Source organism: Salvelinus fontinalis, unplaced genomic scaffold (assembly GCF_029448725.1).
Source record: "Salvelinus fontinalis isolate EN_2023a unplaced genomic scaffold, ASM2944872v1 scaffold_0027, whole genome shotgun sequence".
Lineage (NCBI taxonomy): Eukaryota > Metazoa > Chordata > Actinopteri > Salmoniformes > Salmonidae > Salvelinus > Salvelinus fontinalis.
Genome location: NW_026600236.1, coordinates 119,736 through 141,160, shown reverse-complemented (window position 1 = coordinate 141,160; position 21,425 = coordinate 119,736). Strand labels below are relative to the sequence as shown.

Below are 21,425 nucleotides of genomic sequence, written 5' to 3'. Positions count from 1 at the left end.
CCCTTGATGAGGTTCCGAACTCCTTGACGAGGTCGCTAGGTGTTGGGTTAAGGTAGCAACACCACCTTCCTTCGGGAGAATATGTCCCTTGCTTCTCTATACCAAGTCCCTCATGGGTACCATCCCACTTCTGACACCAGTGGAGCAGGGAATGAAAGGTAAACACCATATGCATCACACCAATAGGGTTAACCCAGCTGGCAAGGTAAAAAAAAATCTGACGTTCTGCCCTTGGCAAAGGCAGTAAATCGCCACAACAACTGCTCCCCGAATCAGATCAATGTGAGGTATAGTCACCCGCTACCGCTCATAGCCACAGCGATTGAGTCAATGCATGGGGCGCGCTTCTTCACCAAACTAGATCTCAGGAGTGCTTACAACCTGGTGCGTATCCGGGAGGGAGACGAATGGAAGACGGCTTTCAAAACCACCTCTGGGCACTATGAGTACCTCGTCATGCCGTACGGGTTGATGAATGCTCCATCAGTCTTCCTACACGCGCCGAGCATGTGTCCCTGGTGCGCAGGGTGCTTGGTCGCCTGTTGGAGCATGACCTGTACGTCAAGGCTGAGAAATGCCTGTTCTTCCAACAGTCCGTCTCCTTCCTAGGGTATCGCATTTCCACCTCAGGGGTGGAGATGGAGAGTGACCGCATTTCAGCCGTGCGTTATTGGCCGACGCCACCACGGTAAAGGAGGTGCAGCGGTTCTTAGGATTTGCCAACTACTATCGGAGGTTTATCCGGGGTTTTGGTCAGGTAGCGGCTCCCATTACCTCACTGCTGAAGGGGGGCCCGGTACGCTTGCAGTGGTCAGCTGAGGCGGACAGGGCTTTTAGTCACCTGAGAGCTCTGTTTACCTCGGCTCCCGTGCTGGCCCATCCGGATCCCTCTTTGGCGTTCATAGTGGAGGTGGATGCATCCGAGGCTGGGATAGGAGCTGTGCTTTCTCAGCGCTCGGGTACGCCACCGAAGCTCCGCCCCTGTGCCTTCTTCTCGAAGAAGCTCAGCGCGGCTGAGCGAAACTATGACGTGAGGGACCGGGAGCTGTTGGCTGTCGTCAAGGCCTTGAAGGCGTGGAGACGTTGGCTTGAGGGGGCTAGAGACCCTTTTCTCATCTGGACTGACCACCGCAATCTGGAGTACATCCGGGCAGTGAGGAGACTGAACCCTCGCCAGGCAAGGTGGGCCATGTTTTTCATTCGTTTTGTGTTACCCTTTCCTACAGACCAGGCTCCCAGAATGTGAAGGCAGACGCATAGTCCCGGGAGTATGACACAGAGGAGCGGCCCATGGATCCCACTCCCATACTCCCTGCCTGGTGGCGCCGGTAGTGTGGGAGCTGGACACGGATATTGAGCAGGTGTTACGTGCAGAGCCTGCTCCCGTCCAGTGTCCCGCGGGGCGTCTGTACGTCCCGTCTGCTGTTCGGTACCGGTTGATCTATTGGGCCCACACATCACCCTCCTCTGGTCATCCTGGGATCGGTCGGACAGTGTGCTGTTTGAGCGGGAGGTACTGGTGGCCTACCTTGGCTAAGGACGTGAGGTTTTATGTCCCCTCCTGCTTGGTGTGTGCCCAGTGTAAGGCTCCTAGGCACCTGCCCAAAGGTAAGCTACACCCCTTACCCAATTTTCTGACTGATCTTCCAGTCTCACAGGGTAACACAGCGATCCTGGTCGTTGTGGATCGTTTCTCTAAGTCCTGTCGTCTCCTCCCTCTGCCCGTTCTCCCTACGGCCCTAAAGACTGCGGAGGCCTTGTTTACACACGTCTTCCGGCACTACGGGCTTCCTTAGGATATAGTGTCTGATCGGCGTCCCCAGTTCATGTCTAGGGTCTGGAAGGCGTTCATGGAACGTCTGGGGGTCTCGATCAGCCTTACTTCAGGGTTTCACCCCGAGAGTAATCGGCAGGTGAAGAGAGTGAACCAGGATGTGGGCAGGTTTCCGCGGTCCTATTGCCAGGACCGGCCGGGGGAGTGGGCGTCGTTCGTGCCCTGGGCCGAGATGGTACAGAATTCGCTTCGCCACTCTCCACTAACCTCTCTCCCTTCCAGTGCGTACTGGGGTACCAGCCAGTTCTGGCGCCTTGGCATCAGAGTCAGACCGAGGTTCCTGCGGTGGCTGGTTCAGGCGCGTGGAGGAGACATGGGAAGCTGTCCGTGTTCACCTTCAGCGCTCCAAAAGGAGCACGCAGATCGCCACCGCAGTGAGGCCCCGGTGTTCGCACCGGGGGACCGGGTCTGGCTCTCGACCCGGAACCTGCCCCTCTGCCTGCCCTACCGGAAGCTGGGTCTGCGGTATGTGGGGCCATTTAAAGTCCTGAGGAGAGTGAACGAGGTTTGTTATTGGTTACAGCTTCCACCCGATTACCTTATTAACCCCTCGTTCCATGTGTCTCTCCTCAGGCTGGTGGTGGCTGTCCCGCTCCAGGAGTCTGAGGTGTGGGAGGTTCCTCTAGACATCGGGGGGGCCCCGGCGTACTTCGTTAGCTCCATACTGGATTCGAGGCATCGGGCGAGGGGCCTTCAGTATCTCGTGGAGTGGAAGGGGTACGGTCCGGAGGAGAGGTGCTGGGTTCCGGTCGAGGACGTCTGAACCCTTCAATGCTGCAGGAGTTGCACCGTCTTCGTCCGGATCGCCCTGCACCTTGCCCTCCGGGTCGTCCCCGAGGCCGGTGTCGATGCGCTGCTGGAGCCGCGCGTCAAGTGGGGGGGGGGGGGGGGGGTACTGTCACGACTTCCGCCGAAGTTGGTCCCTCTTCTTGTTCGGGCGGCATTCGGCGGTCGAAGTCACCGACCTTCTAGCCATTGCTGATCCACTTTTCATTTTCCATTGGTTTTGACTTGTCATTCAGTCTGTTTGACCTGACGAAGATCCGTTTCGGATTGAAGCATTGTCAAGAAAGAGGTGAATTGGGAGCATAAACAGTGTGCTGGGCTTCCTCGTTCTTCACAAACATCCCAAATAATTCCACACAATGAGTCATTCCCACAAGCTCAGACCCTCAGTGACACATCATCCTACAAAGCCTGGATCAGTTTGGATCACAAACTAGGTTACAATGTTAAAGTTAAAATAAAATACTGTTTCAATATGAGTTCAACCAAAGTAGAACAGACAAAGTGATATGAAGGGAGCAAAGATGAATATATTGTAACCAATTAGATTTCAATCAATATAACAATTAACTTTATGTCAATTATCATCACACAATAAAGTTAATATGTAATCCTAACCAATGTCCCAATGTCCTAGTGTAAATAAGGAAGTCCAAAATCCAATCCAAGAATAAAATGTGCTATCCTTCCTGCTACTTAAATGCAAACCAGTGCAACATATTTTGGATTAATCAATGTTCAACTATCAAAGGCCATGGTAAGAATGTTTTCCATTGCGTTTCTTATTTTGTGGGCTGGGGGGAGGGTATGAGAAACGTTCTGTTTCTGTGTGCTTATTTGGCATGTTAGCATATTCAACGTTTTGGTCTTAAGTGTTTTTTTGTTGTTGTCTAAAGTGTTTTTTTAAAGGACAAGCTTTACCAGTACATAATGTACATGCGCAACCGTCATACTGCCTGAATTTAGACCTAATGCAGTGCAAGGTAGAGACACATCATTTGAGTATATGCATGTAAAAATTCCTGAGGAAATCTATACAAACACAGATAGAAGACAACAATGAATGTTGGTGCAAAGACTGTATGACAATATCTTGTGATTCAGTACATGTTCAGTTGTGGAAGAGACCTTCCAGAGTTGCTGCTGTTAGCAATTTATGTTATTCTTCAATAACACAAACTCCGAAGCAAATCAGGGGGAGAAAAATAGGTTTATTTGAGAAGGACAAATCAAGATGTTATGCTGAGAGATAGATATTCAGATGTTTAGTCCCCCCTGTCCTCAGCTTTTCCCCCACCGAAACAAAGGAACAGGAGGCCATTTATAACCCCCCCCCCCCCCCCCCCCCCCCCCCACACCCTAGCCTGGAGTTGACCAATCAGAAGTCCTTGCAAGACAACTTGGCCAATGGCCAAATAACAAGTATCCCACTCCAGACTCATTGTACAGACCAATGAAAATGTGGCCCACGTAGAACACGTCGCTCTGAGGTCAGGAGTGACGATCCACAGATTCTGAACAGATGTTGAACTGAAACCCAACTCCTATTTATAATTTGCTATTGACCATTATTACTCTAGACTTTAGTCCTCTCATCCTCTGCGTTGTGTATTTATCTTCAAAATATTCTTATACCGCAATGCGTCTGATGCTATGTGTTCCCCTACTGGCTGGGATCATAGGCCTGTGTGTCCACTGTACGTTTAGTATGTTCTCACTGAAGCATTGGAAATCATCACTGGTGTAATCATTGATTCAATATTCACTGTTCCCTTAGTCAATGGTCAGCATTACTGTGCAGAGAGAGACCAGCTACAAAAACCTGACTAAAGAGATACCAGCTACAACAACCTGACTGAAGAGAGACCAGCTACAACAACCTGACTAAAGACAGAGAGAGACCAGCTACAACAACCTGACTAAAGAAAGAGAGAGAAACCAGCTACAACAACCTGACTGAAGAGAGAGACCAGCTAAAACAACCTGACTAAAGACAGAGAGAAAAACCAGCTACAACAACCTGACTAAAGAGAGAGACCAGCTAAAACAACCTGACTAAAGAGAGAGAGACCAGCTACAACAACCTGACTAAAGAGAGAGAGACCAACTACAAAAACCTGACTAAAGAGAGCGAGACCAGCTATAACAACCTGAATAAAGAGAGAGACCAGCTACAACAACCTGACTAAAGAGAGAGAAACCAGCTACAACAACCTGACTAAAGAGAGAGAGACCAGCTACAACAACCTGACTAAAGAGAGAGAGAGACAAGCTACAGTAACCTGACTAAAGAGAGTGATACCAGCTACAACAACCTGACTAAAGAGAGACCAGCTACAACAACCTGACTAAAGAGAGAGACCAGCTACAACAACCTGTCTAAAGAGAGAGAGAGACCAGCTACAGTAACCTGACTAAAGAGAGAGAGAGACCAGCTTCAACAACCTGACTAAAGAGAGAGAGAGACCAGCTACAGTAACCTGACTAAAGAGAGAGAGATACCAGCTACGACAACCTGCCTAAAGAGAGACCAGCTACAACAACCTGACTAAAGAGAGAGAGATACCAGCTACAACAACCTGACTAAAGAGAGAGAGACCAGCTACAACAACCTGACTAAAGAGAGAGAGAGACCAGCTACAACAACCTGACTAAAGAGAGAGAAACCAGCTACAAAAACCTGACTAAAGAGAGAGAGAGACAAGCTACAGTAACCTGACTAAAGAGAGAGAGAGATACCAGCTACAACAACCTGACTAAAGAGAGACCAGCTACAACAACCTGACTAAAGAGAGAGACCAGCTACAACAACCTGACTAAAGAGAGAGAGACCAGCTACAACAACCTGACTAAAGAGAGACCAGTTACAACAACCTGACTAAAGAGAGAGAGATACCAGCTACAACAACCTGACTAAAGAGAGAGAGACCAGCTACAACAACCTGACTAAAGGGAGAGAGAGACCAGCTACAACAACCTGAGTAAAGAGAGAGACCAGCTACAACAACCTGACTAAAGAGAGAGAGATACTAGCTACAACAACCTGACTAAAGAGAGAGACCAGCTACAACAACCTGACTAAAGAGAGAGAGACCAGCTATAGCAACCTGACTAAAGAGAGAGAGAGACCAGCTACAGTAACCTGACTAAAGAGAGAGAGACCAGCTACAACAACCTGACTAAAGAGAGACCAGCTACAACAACGTGACTAAAGAGAGAGAGAGACCAGCTACAACAACCTGACTAAAGAGAGAGAGACCAGCTACAACAACCTGTCTAAAGAGAGAGTGACCAGCTACAACAACCTGACTAAAGAGAGAGAGAGACCAGCTACAACAACCTGACTAAAGAGAGACCAGCTACAACAACCTGACTAAAGAGAGAAACCAGCTACAACAACCTGACTAAAGAGAGAGAGAGAAACCAGCTACAACAACCTGACTGAAGAGAGAGACCAGCTAAAACAACCTGACTAAAGACAGAGAGAAAAACCAGCTACAACAACCTGACTAAAGAGAGAGACCAGCTAAAACAACCTGACTAAAGAGAGAGAGACCAGCTACAACAACCTGACTAAAGAGAGAGAGACCAACTACAAAAACCTGACTAAAGAGAGCGAGACCAGCTATAACAACCTGAATAAAGAGAGAGACCAGCTACAACAACCTGACTAAAGAGAGAGAAACCAGCTACAACAACCTGACTAAAGAGAGAGAGACCAGCTACAACAACCTGACTAAAGAGAGAGAGAGACAAGCTACAGTAACCTGACTAAAGAGAGAGAGATACCAGCTACAACAACCTGACTAAAGAGAGACCAGCTACAACAACCTGACTAAAGAGAGAGACCAGCTACAACAACCTGTCTAAAGAGAGAGAGAGACCAGCTACAGTAACCTGACTAAAGAGAGAGAGAGACCAGCTTCAACAACCTGACTAAAGAGAGAGAGAGACCAGCTACAGTAACCTGACTAAAGAGAGAGAGATACCAGCTACAACAACCTGCCTAAAGAGAGACCAGCTACAACAACCTGACTAAAGAGAGAGAGATACCAGCTACAACAACCTGACTAAAGAGAGAGAGACCAGCTACAACAACCTGACTAAAGAGAGAGGAAGACCAGCTACAACAACCTGACTAAAGAGAGAGAAACCAGCTACAAAAACCTGACTAAAGAGAGAGAGAGACAAGCTACAGTAACCTGACTAAAGAGAGAGAGAGATACCAGCTACAACAACCTGACTAAAGAGAGACCAGCTACAACAACCTGACTAAAGAGAGAGACCAGCTACAACAACCTGACTAAAGAGAGAGAGACCAGCTACAACAACCTGACTAAAGAGAGACCAGTTACAACAACCTGACTAAAGAGAGAGAGATACCAGCTACAACAACCTGACTAAAGAGAGAGAGACCAGCTACAACAACCTGACTAAAGGGAGAGAGAGACCAGCTACAACAACCTGAGTAAAGAGAGAGACCAGCTACAACAACCTGACTAAAGAGAGAGAGATACTAGCTACAACAACCTGACTAAAGAGAGAGACCAGCTACAACAACCTGACTAAAGAGAGAGAGACCAGCTATAGCAACCTGACTAAAGAGAGAGAGAGACCAGCTACAGTAACCTGACTAAAGAGAGAGAGACCAGCTACAACAACCTGACTAAAGAGAGACCAGCTACAACAACGTGACTAAAGAGAGAGAGAGACCAGCTACAACAACCTGACTAAAGAGAGAGAGACCAGCTACAACAACCTGTCTAAAGAGAGAGTGACCAGCTACAACAACCTGACTAAAGAGAGAGAGACCAGCTACAACAACCTGACTAAAGAGAGACCAGCTACAACAACCTGACTAAAGAGAGAGAAACCAGCTACAACAACCTGACTAAAGAGAGAGAGAGAAACCAGCTACAACAACCTGACTGAAGAGAGAGACCAGCTAAAACAACCTGACTAAAGACAGAGAGAAAAACCAGCTACAACAACCTGACTAAAGAGAGAGACCAGCTAAAACAACCTGACTAAAGAGAGAGAGACCAGCTACAACAACCTGACTAAAGAGAGAGAGACCAACTACAAAAACCTGACTAAAGAGAGCGAGACCAGCTATAACAACCTGAATAAAGAGAGAGACCAGCTACAACAACCTGACTAAAGAGAGAGAAACCAGCTACAACAACCTGACTAAAGAGAGAGAGAGACCAGCTACAACAACCTGACTAAAGAGAGAGAGAGTCAAGCTACAGTAACCTGACTAAAGAGAGAGAGATACCAGCTACAACAACCTGACTAAAGAGAGAGACCAGCTACAACAACCTGTCTAAAGCGAGAGAGAGACCAGCTACAGTAACCTGACTAAAGAGAGAGAGAGACCAGCTTCAACAACCTGACTAAAGAGAGAGAGAGACCAGCTACAGTAACCTGACTAAAGAGAGAGAGATACCAGCTACGACAACCTGACTAAAGAGAGACCAGCTACAACAACCTGACTAAAGAGAGAGAGATACCAGCTACAACAACCTGACTAAAGAGAGTGAGACCAGCTACAACAACCTGACTAAAGAGAGAGAGACCAGCTACAACAACCTGACTAAAGAGAGACCAGCTACAACAACCTGACTAAAGAGAGAGAAACCAGCTACAACAACCTGACTAAAGAGAGAGAGACCAGCTACAACAACCTGACTAAAGAGAGAGAGAGACAAGCTACAGTAACCTGACTAAAGAGAGAGAGAGATACCAGCTACAACAACCTGACTAAAGAGAGAGAAACCAACTACAAAAACCTGACTAAAGAGAGAGAGACCAGCTACAACAACCTGACTAAAGAGAGAGAGAGACAAGCTACAGTAACCTGACTAAAGAGAGAGAGAGATACCAGCTACAACAACCTGACTAAAGAGAGACCAGCTACAACAACCTGACTAAAGAGAGAGACCAGCTACAACAACCTGACTAAAGAGAGAGAGACCAGCTACAACAACCTGACTAAAGAGAGAGAGAGACCAGCTACAGTAACCTGACTAAAGAGAGAGAGATACCAGCTACGACAACCTGACTAAAGAGAGACCAGCTACAACAACCTGACTAAAGAGAGAGAGATACCAGCTACAACAACCTGACTAAAGAGAGAGAGACCAGCTACAACAACCTGACTAAAGGGAGAGAGAGACCAGCTACAACAACCTGAGTAAAGAGAGAGACCAGCTACAACAACCTGACTAAAGAGAGAGAGATACTAGCTACAACAACCTGACTAAAGAGAGAGACCAGCTACAACAACCTGACTAAAGAGAGAGAGACCAGCTATAGCAACATGACTAAAGAGAGAGAGAGACCAGCTACAGTAACCTGACTAAAGAGAGAGAGACCAGCTACAACAACCTGACTAAAGAGAGACCAGCTACAACAACGTGACTAAAGAGAGAGAGAGACCAGCTACAACAACCTGACTAAAGAGAGAGAGACCAGCTACAACAACCTGACTAAAGAGAGAGAGACCAGCTACAACAACCTGACTAAAGAGAGAGAGACCAGCTACAACAACCTGACTAAAGAGAGAGAGAGAGACCAGCTACAACAACCTGACTAGAGAGAGAGAGAGACCAGCTACAACAACCTGACTAAAGAGAGCGAGAGACCAGCTACAACAACCTGACTAAAGAGAGAGAGACCAGCTACAACAACCTGACTAGAGAGAGAGAGACCAGCTACAACAACCTGACTAGAGAGAGAGAGAGACCAGCTACAACAACCTGTCTAAAGAGAGAGAGACCAGCTACAACAACCTGACTAGAGAGAGAGAGAGACCAGCTACAACAACCTGACTAAAGAGAGAGAGACCAGCTACAACAACCTGACTAAAGAGAGAGAGACCAGCTACAACAACCTGACTAAAGAGAGAGAGAGAGACCAGCTACAACAACCTGACTAAAGAGAGAGAGACCAGCTACAACAACCTGTCTAAAGAGAGAGAGACCAGCTACAACAACCTGACTAAAGAGAGAGAGACCAGCTACAACAACCTGACTAAAGAGAGAGACCAGCTACAACAACCTGACTAAAGAGAGAGAGACCAGCTACAACAACCTGACTAAAGAGAGAGACCAGCTACAACAACCTGACTAAAGAGAGAGAGATACCAGCTACAACAACCTGACTAAAGAGAGAGAGACCAGGTACAACAACCTGACTAAAGGGAGAGAGAGACCAGCTACAACAACCTGAGTAAAGAGAGAGACCAGCTACAACAACCTGACTAAAGAGAGAGAGATACTAGCTACAACAACCTGACTAAAGAGAGAGACCAGCTACAACAACCTGACTAAAGAGAGAGAGACCAGCTATAGCAACCTGACTAAAGAGAGAGAGAGACCAGCTACAGTAACCTGACTAAAGAGAGAGAGACCAGCTACAACAACCTGACTAAAGAGAGACCAGCTACAACAACGTGACTAAAAAGAGAGAGAGACCAGCTACAACAACCTGACTAAAGAGAGAGAGACCAGCTACAACAACCTGTCTAAAGAGAGAGTGACCAGCTACAACAACCTGACTAAAGAGAGAGAGAGACCAGCTACAACAACCTGACTAAAGAGAGACCAGCTACAACAACCTGACTAAAGAGCGAGAGACCAGCTACAACAACCTGACTAAAGAGAGAGAGACCAGCTACAACAACCTGACTAAAGAGAGAGAGACCAGCTACAACAACCTGACTAAAGAGAGAGAGACCAGCTACAACAACCTGACTAAAGAGAGAGAGAGAGACCAGCTACAACAACCTGACTAGAGAGAGAGAGAGACCAGCTACAACAACCTGACTAAAGAGAGCGAGAGACCAGCTACAACAACCTGACTAAAGAGAGAGAGACCAGCTACAACAACCTGACTAGAGAGAGAGAGACCAGCTACAACAACCTGACTAGAGAGAGAGAGAGACCAGCTACAACAACCTGTCTAAAGAGAGAGAGACCAGCTACAACAACCTGACTAGAGAGAGAGAGAGACCAGCTACAACAACCTGTCTAAAGAGAGAGAGACCAGCTACAACAACCTGACTAAAGAGAGAGAGACCAGCTACAACAACCTGTCTAAAGAGAGAGAGACCAGCTACAACAACCTGACTAAAGAGAGAGAGACCAGCTACAACAACCTGACTAAAGAGAGAGACCAGCTACAACAACCTGACTAAAGAGAGAGAGACCAGCTACAACAACCTGACTAAAGAGAGAGACCAGCTACAACAACCTGACTAAAGAGAGAGACCAGCTACAACAACCTGACTAAAGAGAGAGAGAGACAAGCTACAGTAACCTGACTAAAGAGAGAGAGAGATACCAGCCACAACAACCTGACTAAAGAGAGACCAGCTACAACAACCTGACTAAAAAGAGAGACCAGCTACAACAACCTGACTAAAGAGAGAGACCAGCTACAACAACCTGACTAAAGAGAGACCAGCTACAACAACCTGACTAAAGAGAGAGAAACCAGCTACAACAACCTGACTAAAGAGAGAGAGACCAGCTACAACAACCTGACTAAAGAGAGAGAGAGACAAGCTACAGTAACCTGACTAAAGAGAGAGAGAGATACCAGCTACAACAACCTGACTAAAGAGAGAGAAACCAGCTACAAAAACCTGACTAAAGAGAGAGAGACCAGCTACAACAACCTGACTAAAGAGAGAGAGAGACAAGCTACAGTAACCTGACTAAAGAGAGAGAGAGATACCAGCTACAACAACCTGACTAAAGAGAGACCAGCTACAACAACCTGACTAAAGAGAGAGACCAGCTACAACAACCTGACTAAAGAGAGAGAGACCAGCTACAACAACCTGACTAAAGAGAGAGAGAGACCAGCTACAGTAACCTGACTAAAGAGAGAGAGATACCAGCTACGACAACCTGACTAAAGAGAGACCAGCTACAACAACCTGACTAAAGAGAGAGAGATACCAGCTACAACAACCTGACTAAAGAGAGAGAGACCAGCTACAACAACCTGACTAAAGGGAGAGAGAGACCAGCTACAACAACCTGAGTAAAGAGAGAGACCAGCTACAACAACCTGACTAAAGAGAGAGAGATACTAGCTACAACAACCTGACTAAAGAGAGAGACCAGCTACAACAACCTGACTAAAGAGAGAGAGACCAGCTATAGCAACCTGACTAAAGAGAGAGAGAGACCAGCTACAGTAACCTGACTAAAGAGAGAGAGACCAGCTACAACAACCTGACTAAAGAGAGACCAGCTACAACAACGTGACTAAAGAGAGAGAGAGACCAGCTACAACAACCTGACTAAAGAGAGAGAGACCAGCTACAACAACCTGACTAAAGAGAGAGAGACCAGCTACAACAACCTGACAAAAGAGAGAGAGAGACCAGCTACAACAACCTGACTAAAGAGAGAGAGACCAGCTACAACAACCTAAAGAGAGAGAGAGAGACCAGCTACAACAACCTGACTAGAGAGAGAGAGAGACCAGCTACAACAACCTGACTAAAGAGAGCGAGAGACCAGCTACAACAACCTGACTAGAGAGAGAGAGAGACCAGCTACAACAACCTGTCTAAAGAGAGAGAGACCAGCTACAACAACCTGACTAGAGAGAGAGAGAGACCAGCTACAACAACCTGTCTAAAGAGAGAGAGACCAGCTACAACAACCTGACTAAAGAGAGAGAGACCAGCTACAACAACCTGACTAAAGAGAGAGACCAGCTACAACAACCTGACTAAAGAGAGAGAGACCAGCTACAACAACCTGACTAAAGAGAGAGACCAGCTACAACAACCTGACTAAAGAGAGAGAGATACCAGCTACAACAAACTGACTAAAGAGAGAGAGACCAGCTACAACAACCTGACTAAAGGGAGAGAGAGACCAGCTACAACAACCTGAGTAAAGAGAGAGACCAGCTACAACAACCTGACTAAAGAGAGAGAGATACTAGCTACAACAACCTGACTAAAGAGAGAGACCAGCTACAACAACCTGACTAAAGAGAGAGAGACCAGCTATAGCAACCTGACTAAAGAGAGAGAGAGACCAGCTACAGTAACCTGACTAAAGAGAGAGAGACCAGCTACAACAACCTGACTAAAGAGAGACCAGCTACAACAACGTGACTAAAAAGAGAGAGAGACCAGCTACAACAACCTGACTAAAGAGAGAGAGACCAGCTACAACAACCTGTCTAAAGAGAGAGTGACCAGCTACAACAACCTGACTAAAGAGAGAGAGAGACCAGCTACAACAACCTGACTAAAGAGAGACCAGCTACAACAACCTGACTAAAGAGCGAGAGACCAGCTACAACAACCTGACTAAAGAGAGAGAGACCAGCTACAACAACCTGACTAAAGAGAGAGAGACCAGCTACAACAACCTGACTAAAGAGAGAGAGACCAGCTACAACAACCTGACTAAAGAGAGAGAGAGAGACCAGCTACAACAACCTGACTAGAGAGAGAGAGAGACCAGCTACAACAACCTGACTAAAGAGAGCGAGAGACCAGCTACAACAACCTGACTAAAGAGAAAGAGACCAGCTACAACAACCTGACTAGAGAGAGAGAGACCAGCTACAACAACCTGACTAGAGAGAGAGAGAGACCAGCTACAACAACCTGTCTAAAGAGAGAGAGACCAGCTACAACAACCTGACTAGAGAGAGAGAGACCAGCTACAACAACCTGACTAAAGAGAGAGAGACCAGCTACAACAACCTGACTAAAGAGAGAGAGAGACCAGCTACAGTAACCTGACTAAAGAGAGAGAGATACCAGCTACGACAACCTGACTAAAGAGAGACCAGCTACAACAACCTGACTAAAGAGAGAGAGATACCAGCTACAACAACCTGACTAAAGAGAGAGAGACCAGCTACAACAACCTGACTAAAGGGAGAGAGAGACCAGCTACAACAACCTGAGTAAAGAGAGAGACCAGCTACAACAACCTGACTAAAGAGAGAGAGATACTAGCTACAACAACCTGACTAAAGAGAGAGACCAGCTACAACAACCTGACTAAAGAGAGAGAGACCAGCTATAGCAACCTGACTAAAGAGAGAGAGAGACCAGCTACAGTAACCTGACTAAAGAGAGAGAGACCAGCTACAACAACCTGACTAAAGAGAGACCAGCTACAACAACGTGACTAAAGAGAGAGAGAGACCAGCTACAACAACCTGACTAAAGAGAGAGAGACCAGCTACAACAACCTGACTAAAGAGAGAGAGACCAGCTACAACAACCTGACAAAAGAGAGAGAGAGACCAGCTACAACAACCTGACTAAAGAGAGAGAGACCAGCTACAACAACCTAAAGAGAGAGAGAGAGACCAGCTACAACAACCTGACTAGAGAGAGAGAGAGACCAGCTACAACAACCTGACTAAAGAGAGCGAGAGACCAGCTACAACAACCTGACTAGAGAGAGAGAGAGACCAGCTACAACAACCTGTCTAAAGAGAGAGAGACCAGCTACAACAACCTGACTAGAGAGAGAGAGAGACCAGCTACAACAACCTGTCTAAAGAGAGAGAGACCAGCTACAACAACCTGACTAAAGAGAGAGAGACCAGCTACAACAACCTGACTAAAGAGAGAGACCAGCTACAACAACCTGACTAAAGAGAGAGAGACCAGCTACAACAACCTGACTAAAGAGAGAGACCAGCTACAACAACCTGACTAAAGAGAGAGAGATACCAGCTACAACAAACTGACTAAAGAGAGAGAGACCAGCTACAACAACCTGACTAAAGGGAGAGAGAGACCAGCTACAACAACCTGAGTAAAGAGAGAGACCAGCTACAACAACCTGACTAAAGAGAGAGAGATACTAGCTACAACAACCTGACTAAAGAGAGAGACCAGCTACAACAACCTGACTAAAGAGAGAGAGACCAGCTATAGCAACCTGACTAAAGAGAGAGAGAGACCAGCTACAGTAACCTGACTAAAGAGAGAGAGACCAGCTACAACAACCTGACTAAAGAGAGACCAGCTACAACAACGTGACTAAAAAGAGAGAGAGACCAGCTACAACAACCTGACTAAAGAGAGAGAGACCAGCTACAACAACCTGTCTAAAGAGAGAGTGACCAGCTACAACAACCTGACTAAAGAGAGAGAGAGACCAGCTACAACAACCTGACTAAAGAGAGACCAGCTACAACAACCTGACTAAAGAGCGAGAGACCAGCTACAACAACCTGACTAAAGAGAGAGAGACCAGCTACAACAACCTGACTAAAGAGAGAGAGACCAGCTACAACAACCTGACTAAAGAGAGAGAGACCAGCTACAACAACCTGACTAAAGAGAGAGAGAGAGACCAGCTACAACAACCTGACTAGAGAGAGAGAGAGACCAGCTACAACAACCTGACTAAAGAGAGCGAGAGACCAGCTACAACAACCTGACTAAAGAGAAAGAGACCAGCTACAACAACCTGACTAGAGAGAGAGAGACCAGCTACAACAACCTGACTAGAGAGAGAGAGAGACCAGCTACAACAACCTGTCTAAAGAGAGAGAGACCAGCTACAACAACCTGACTAGAGAGAGAGAGACCAGCTACAACAACCTGTCTAAAGAGAGAGAGACCAGCTACAACAACCTGACTAAAGAGAGAGAGACCAGCTACAACAACCTGTCTAAAGAGAGAGAGACCAGCTACAACAACCTGACTAAAGAGAGAGAGACCAGCTACAACAACCTGACTAAAGAGAGAGACCAGCTACAACAACCTGACTAAAGAGAGAGAGACCAGCTACAACAACCTGACTAAAGAGAGAGACCAGCTACAACAACCTGACTAAAGAGAGAGACCAGCTACAACAACCTGACTAAAGAGAGAGAGACCAGCTACAACAACCTGACTAAAGAGAGAGACCAGCTACAACAACCTGACTAAAGAGAGAGAGAGACCAGCTACAACAACCCGACTAAAGAGAGAGAGAGAGACCAGCTAAAGAGGGAGAAAGGTTGAATGACAAGATAAAGGGTTTGTACTGTACTATTGGACTGTCTGTATCATTTGATATGTTACTTTTTGTTCCAGTTTTTGTTTCCTTACATTTTATATCCAATGTATCATTTTGACCTGTGTAATAAATCAGATCTTTCAAGTAAAAAAAAGTGTGTGTGTGTGTGTGTGTGTGTGTGTGTGTGTGTGAGAGAGAGACTACATATCCATTTATTACACATCTATAAGCATGTCATAAATGTGTTATAACAGGTCCCAACAGCATCATTAAAGGTTAATGAAATATATTCATAACATATCTATAGCGCATTCATGTCATGCTATGCAAGAGCTCATATTTAGGTATCTTAAAGTAAACCTCAATATGGCTGTTCTCAAAAGTGAGCTTCTGCCATACATACCAGTGTTAGTGAATATGTCAAAAAGGCAAAACCACGTTTTAATAGTTATGCTGATATATAGCCCATACCAGCCCAATTTCCCCCACCGGCCGGTATATGCCCGTGACTTACCTTCTGCTTCTCACTGAGGTCAATGGTGCAGGCGGGTCCCCCACAGGGTTGAAACGTCAGGGTACATTTTACAGATCAAATCGCGTTGTTGTGGGTCATATATCATAACTCTTTCATAACTCATTAACATCACATACGGGTCTATACATGACGGATCTACGTATATGAATTCTATGCAGTCAAAGTTAAGTCAGATCTATTTGTAAAGCTAAGCTCTTCGTGGTAATAAACTGGGCATTCTGCAAGTACGCTCTATAACGCCAACGTTAAAAGTCTATGTATGAACTTGATGCGGTCAAAGTAATTTCTGTTTTCCCATTCATAAAGCATCAATATAGCATCCATAAAGCATCCATAAATCATTATTAAAGTGACCAGTGTTCCATTATTAAAGTGACCAGTGTTCCATTATTAAAGTGACCAGTTTTCCATTATTAAAGTGACCAGTGTTCCATTATTAAAGTGACCAGCATTCCATTATTAAAGTGACCAGTGTTCCATTATTAAAGTGACCAGTGTTCCATTATTAAAGTGACCAGTGTCCCATTATTAACGTGACCAGTGTTCCATTATTAAAGTGACCAGTGTTCCATTATTAAAGTAACCAGTGTTCCATTATTAAAGTGACCAGTGTTCCATTATTTAAGTGACCAGTGTTCCATTATCAAAGTGACCAGTGTTCCATTATTAAAGTGACCAGTGTTCCATTATTAAAGTGACCAGTGTGCCATTATTAAAGTGACCAGTGTTCCATTACTAAAGTGACCAGTGTTCCATTATTAAAGTGACCAGTGTTCCATTATTAAAGTGACCAGTGTTCCATTATCAAAGTGACCAGTGTTCCATTATTAAAGTGACCAGTGTTCCATTATTAAAGTGACCAGTGTTCCATTATTAAAGTGACCAGTGTTCCATTATTAAAGTGACCAGTGTTCCATTATTAAAGTGACCAGTGTTCCATTATTAAAGTGACCAGTGTTCCATTATTAAAGTGACCAGTGTTCCATTATTAAAGTGACCAGCGTTCCATTATTAAAGTGACCAGTGTTCCATTATTAAAGTAACCAGTGTTCCATTATTAAAGTGACCAGTGTTCCATTATTAAAGTGACCAGTGTTCCATTATTAAAGTAACCAGTGTTCCATTATTAAAGTGACCAGTGTTCCATTATTAAAGTGACCAGTGTTCCATTATTAAAGTGACCAGTGTTCCATTATTAAAGTGACCAGTGTTCCATTATTAAAGTGACCAGTGTTCCATTATTAAAGTGACCAGTGTTCCATTATCAAAGTGACCAGTGTTACATTATTAAAGTGACCAGTGTTCCATTATTAAAGTGACCAGTGTTCCATTATTAAAGTGACCAGTGTTCCATTACTAAGTGACCAGTGTTCCATGACCATTGACATAGGGCAACAGCCTCTAAAGTGCAGGGTTGAGTAACCGGGTGGTAGCCGACTAGTGATAGTCACTAAGTTCTGGGTGGAGGCTAGTGATGGCTATTTAACAGTCTGATAGCCTTGATATAGAAGCTGTTTTTCAGTCTCTCGGTCCCAGCTTTGATGCACCTGTACTGGCCTAGCCTCCTGGATGATAGAAGGGTGAACAGGCCGTGGCTTGGGTGTCGAGGTCCTTGATGATCTTCTTGGTGTTTCTGTGACACCGGGTGCTGTAAACGTCCTGGAGGGCAAGCAGTGTGCCCCCGGTGATGTGTTGCACAGACTGCACACTACACTCTGGTGAGCCCTGCATTTGTGGACGATGCAGTTGCTGTACCAGGCGGTGATATAGCCCGATATGATGCTCTCAATGGTGCATCTGTAAATATCTGTGAGGGTCTTAGTGGCCAAGCCAAATATCTTCAGCCTCCTGAGACTGAAGAGGCACTGTTGTGTGTCCCCACGTCCCCACAGTGACCGTACGTACATACCCCAACCAGAAGCCATGGATTACAGGCAACATCCACACTGAGCTAGAGGCTAGAGCTGTCGCTTTCAAAGAGCGGGACTCTAAACCGGAAGCTTATAAGAAATCCAGCTATGCTCTCCGACGAACCATCAAACAGGCAAAGCTTCAATACAGGACAAGATTGAGTCGTACTACACTGGCTCTGACGCTCATCGGATGTGGCAGGGCTTGCAAACCATTACAGACTACAAAGGGAAGCACAGCCGAGAGATGCCCAGTGACACGAGCCTACCAGACGAGTTAAACTACTTCTATGCTCCCTTCGAGGCAAATAGCACTGAAACATGCATGAGAGCACCAGCTGTACTGGAAGACAGTGTGATCACGCTCTCCGCAGCCGATGTTAGTAAAACCTTTAGACAGGTCAACATTCACAAGGCCGCAGGGCCAGACTCATTACCAGGACGTGTACTGTGAGCATGCGCTGACCAACTAGCATGTGTCTTCACTGACATTTTCAACCTCTTCCTGTCCGAGTCTGTAATACCAACATGTTTTAAGCAGACCACCATAGTGCCTGTGCCCAAGAACACTAAGGTAACCTGCCTAAATGACTACCAACCCGTAGCAATCACGTCTGTCGTCTTGAAGTGCTTTGAAAGGCTGGTCATGGCTCACATCAACACCATCATCCCAGAAATCCTAGACCCACTCCAATTTGCATACTGCCCCAACATATCCACAGATGATGCAATCTCTATTCCACTCCACACTGCCCTCTCCCACCTGGACAAAAGGAACACCTATGTGAGAATGCTATTCATTGACTACAGCTCAGCGTTCAACACCATATTGCCCTCAAAGCTCATCAATAAGCTAAGGAGCCTGGGACTAAACACCTCCCTCTGAAACTGGATCCTGGATTTACTGACGGGCCGCCATTCACAGGTTTTGGTTTGGATAGATTACATTCGTCACAGTGGGAGCAACATCCCCTATACACATGAACTCAAGTGTTATTCTCAGAGAAAACTCGGAACATATTACAGTCTGCGTGATCAAAACAATCTTGAAGCATGGATTCCGACTGGTCAGACCAGAGTTGAATAGACCTTAGCACGGGTACTTCATGTTTGAGTTTCTGTCCATAGGAAGGGAGGAGCAGAATGGAGTTGTGATCTGATTTGCCGAAGGGAGGGCAGGGGAGGGATTGGTAGCCATCCCAATGGCTACCGCTACCTAACAAGCACTGCAGGCAATGTGTTGATAAGATTTCGGTAGCGTTTTCCCCAGATTTTTTTATTAAAGTTCACAGCTACAATAAATGCGGCCTCAGGATATACGATTTTCAGTTTTCACAAAAAGTCTAGTGTGGTTCCTTGAGAGCCGCCGTGGTAACGGCTTGATGATGGCCAAAGTGAATTCTCTCACGAGGTCATTTGTTTGTGAGTTATTCTAGGTTGGAGGAACAAAAGGACTTGAGTTCCTGTACATTACCACAATCACACCATGTGCAGTTAATCATGAAACATACAGTGCCTTGCAAAAGTATTCACCCCCTTGGCGTTTTTACTATTTTGTTGCATATCAACATGTAATTTCATTAGATTTTTGGGGGATTTCATGTAATGGACATACACAAAATAGTCCATATTGGTGAAGTGAAATTAAAAAAATAAAGTGCTTCAGAAAAATCTAAAAAAAAAAAAACAGAACATTGGTGTGTGCACGTGTTTTCACCCCCTTTACTATGAAGCCCCTAAATAAGATCTGGTGCAGCCAATTGTTAAGGTGGTCGTAGTCGTTCTCCTCCAAGATGCGGAGTAGTAGGTATTCATGTTTTAATGAACAAACAACACACACTACAAATTACCAAACTCTACAAACGTGACTAACCTGAAAACAGTCCTGTGTGGCCCAAACACTGACACAGGAAACAAACACCCACAAAACACCAGTGAAACCCTGGCTGCCTTAGTATGACTCTCAATCAGGGACAAACGATACACACCTGTCTCTGACAGAACCCCCCCCTTAAGGTGCGAACTCCGGGCGCACCAGCACAAAGTCTAGGGGAGGGTCTGGGTGGGCGTCTGTCCACGGTGGCGGCTCTGGCGCTGGTCGTGGTCCCCACCCCACCATAGTCAACCCCCGCTTCCGTGGCCTCCTCCCAATATTCACCCTCCATGTCAATCCCGCTATTCCAAAAGGCAGTAACAGACTGAGGGGTAGCAGTCGAATGAGGGGCAGCACCAGGATAAGGGGCAGCACCAGGATAAGGGGCAGCACCAGGATAAGGGGCAGCACCAGGATAAGGGGCAGCTCCGGACTGAGTGGCAGCTCCGGACTGAGTGGCAGCTCCGGACTGAGTGGCAGCTCCGGACTGAGTGGCTCATGACTGTAGGGCAGCTCATGACTGTAGGGCAGCTCATGACTGTAGGGCAGCTCATGACTGTAGGGCAGCTCATGACTGTAGGGCAGCTCATGACTGGAGGGCAGCACATGACTGGAGGGCAGCTCATGACTGGAGGGCAGCTCATGACTGTAGGGCAGCTCATGACTGGAGGGCAGCTCATGACTGTAGGGCAGCTCATGACTGGAGGGCAGCTCATGACTGGAGGGCAGCTCATGACTGGAGGGCAGCTCATGACTGGAGGGCAGCTCATGACAACACTCGATTGGTTTAAGGGGTATCATTTAAATGTCTTGTAAATGCCTAGTCAAAGCCCAGACCTCAATCCAATTGAGAATCTGTGGTATGACTTAAAGATTGCTCTACACCAGCGGAATCCATCCAACTTGAAGGAGCTGGAGCAGTTTTGCCTTGAAGAATGGGCAAAAATCCCAGTGGGTAGATGTGCCAAGCTTATAGAGACATACCCCAAGAGACTTGCAGCTGTAATTGCTGCAAAAGGTGGCTCTACAAAGTATTGACTTTGGGGGGGTGAATGGTTATGCACAGTCATGTTTTAATTTTTTGGAGGTCTTATTTCTTGTTTGTTTCACCCCCCAAAAATGTTTTGCATCTTCAAAGTGGTAGGCATGTTGTTTAACTTCTTAAGGCTAGGGGGTGCTGTTGTCACTATTTATGGTAATCGTGTAATTTTTGAAACGGCTTCCTACAAAATTCTTGATCGTACAATATGCATATTATTATTATTATTGGATAGAAAACAGTCTATAGTTTCTATAGGAGTTGAAATGTTGTCTCTAAGTGGAACAGAACTCATTCTACAGCAATTTCCCTGACATGGAGTCAGATTTCAGAAATGTTGGCCCCTGTTCTGGAGTCAGTTTTAAGGCCAATGTTATTCCTATGAGTATACGGACACTGCTTACGTCTTCCCCTGGATGCCTTTACGTGATGACG

At 46.0% G+C, this 21,425-nt stretch overlaps 1 protein-coding gene and 2 long non-coding RNA genes across 17 annotated transcripts in view; 1 reads left to right on the top strand and 2 right to left on the bottom strand.

Moving 5' to 3' along the window:
• Window positions 1-21,425, bottom strand: part of LOC129842263 (glutamate receptor-interacting protein 2-like) — a 217,966-nt gene that overhangs the window by 129,162 nt on the left and 67,379 nt on the right. The gene's annotated exons all lie outside the window — the stretch shown is intronic.
• On the top strand, window positions 3,163-4,577 carry LOC129842266 (uncharacterized). Its single transcript, XR_008757532.1, has 2 exons — window positions 3,163-3,377; window positions 4,398-4,577. It is a non-coding gene; the product is annotated as an uncharacterized LOC129842266 (long non-coding RNA).
• Window positions 3,985-20,336, bottom strand: LOC129842264 (uncharacterized). 11 transcript variants are annotated; one of them, XR_008757526.1, is made up of 4 exons: window positions 6,982-20,336; window positions 6,320-6,919; window positions 5,495-5,960; window positions 3,985-5,432 (listed from the first exon to the last, which is right to left on the bottom strand). It is a non-coding gene; the product is annotated as an uncharacterized LOC129842264 (long non-coding RNA). The 11 variants fall into 11 exon arrangements; XR_008757527.1 differs by having other exon boundaries at window positions 5,495-6,919; window positions 6,982-8,610; window positions 8,879-20,336; XR_008757525.1 differs by having other exon boundaries at window positions 5,495-6,919; window positions 6,982-7,841; window positions 8,275-20,335.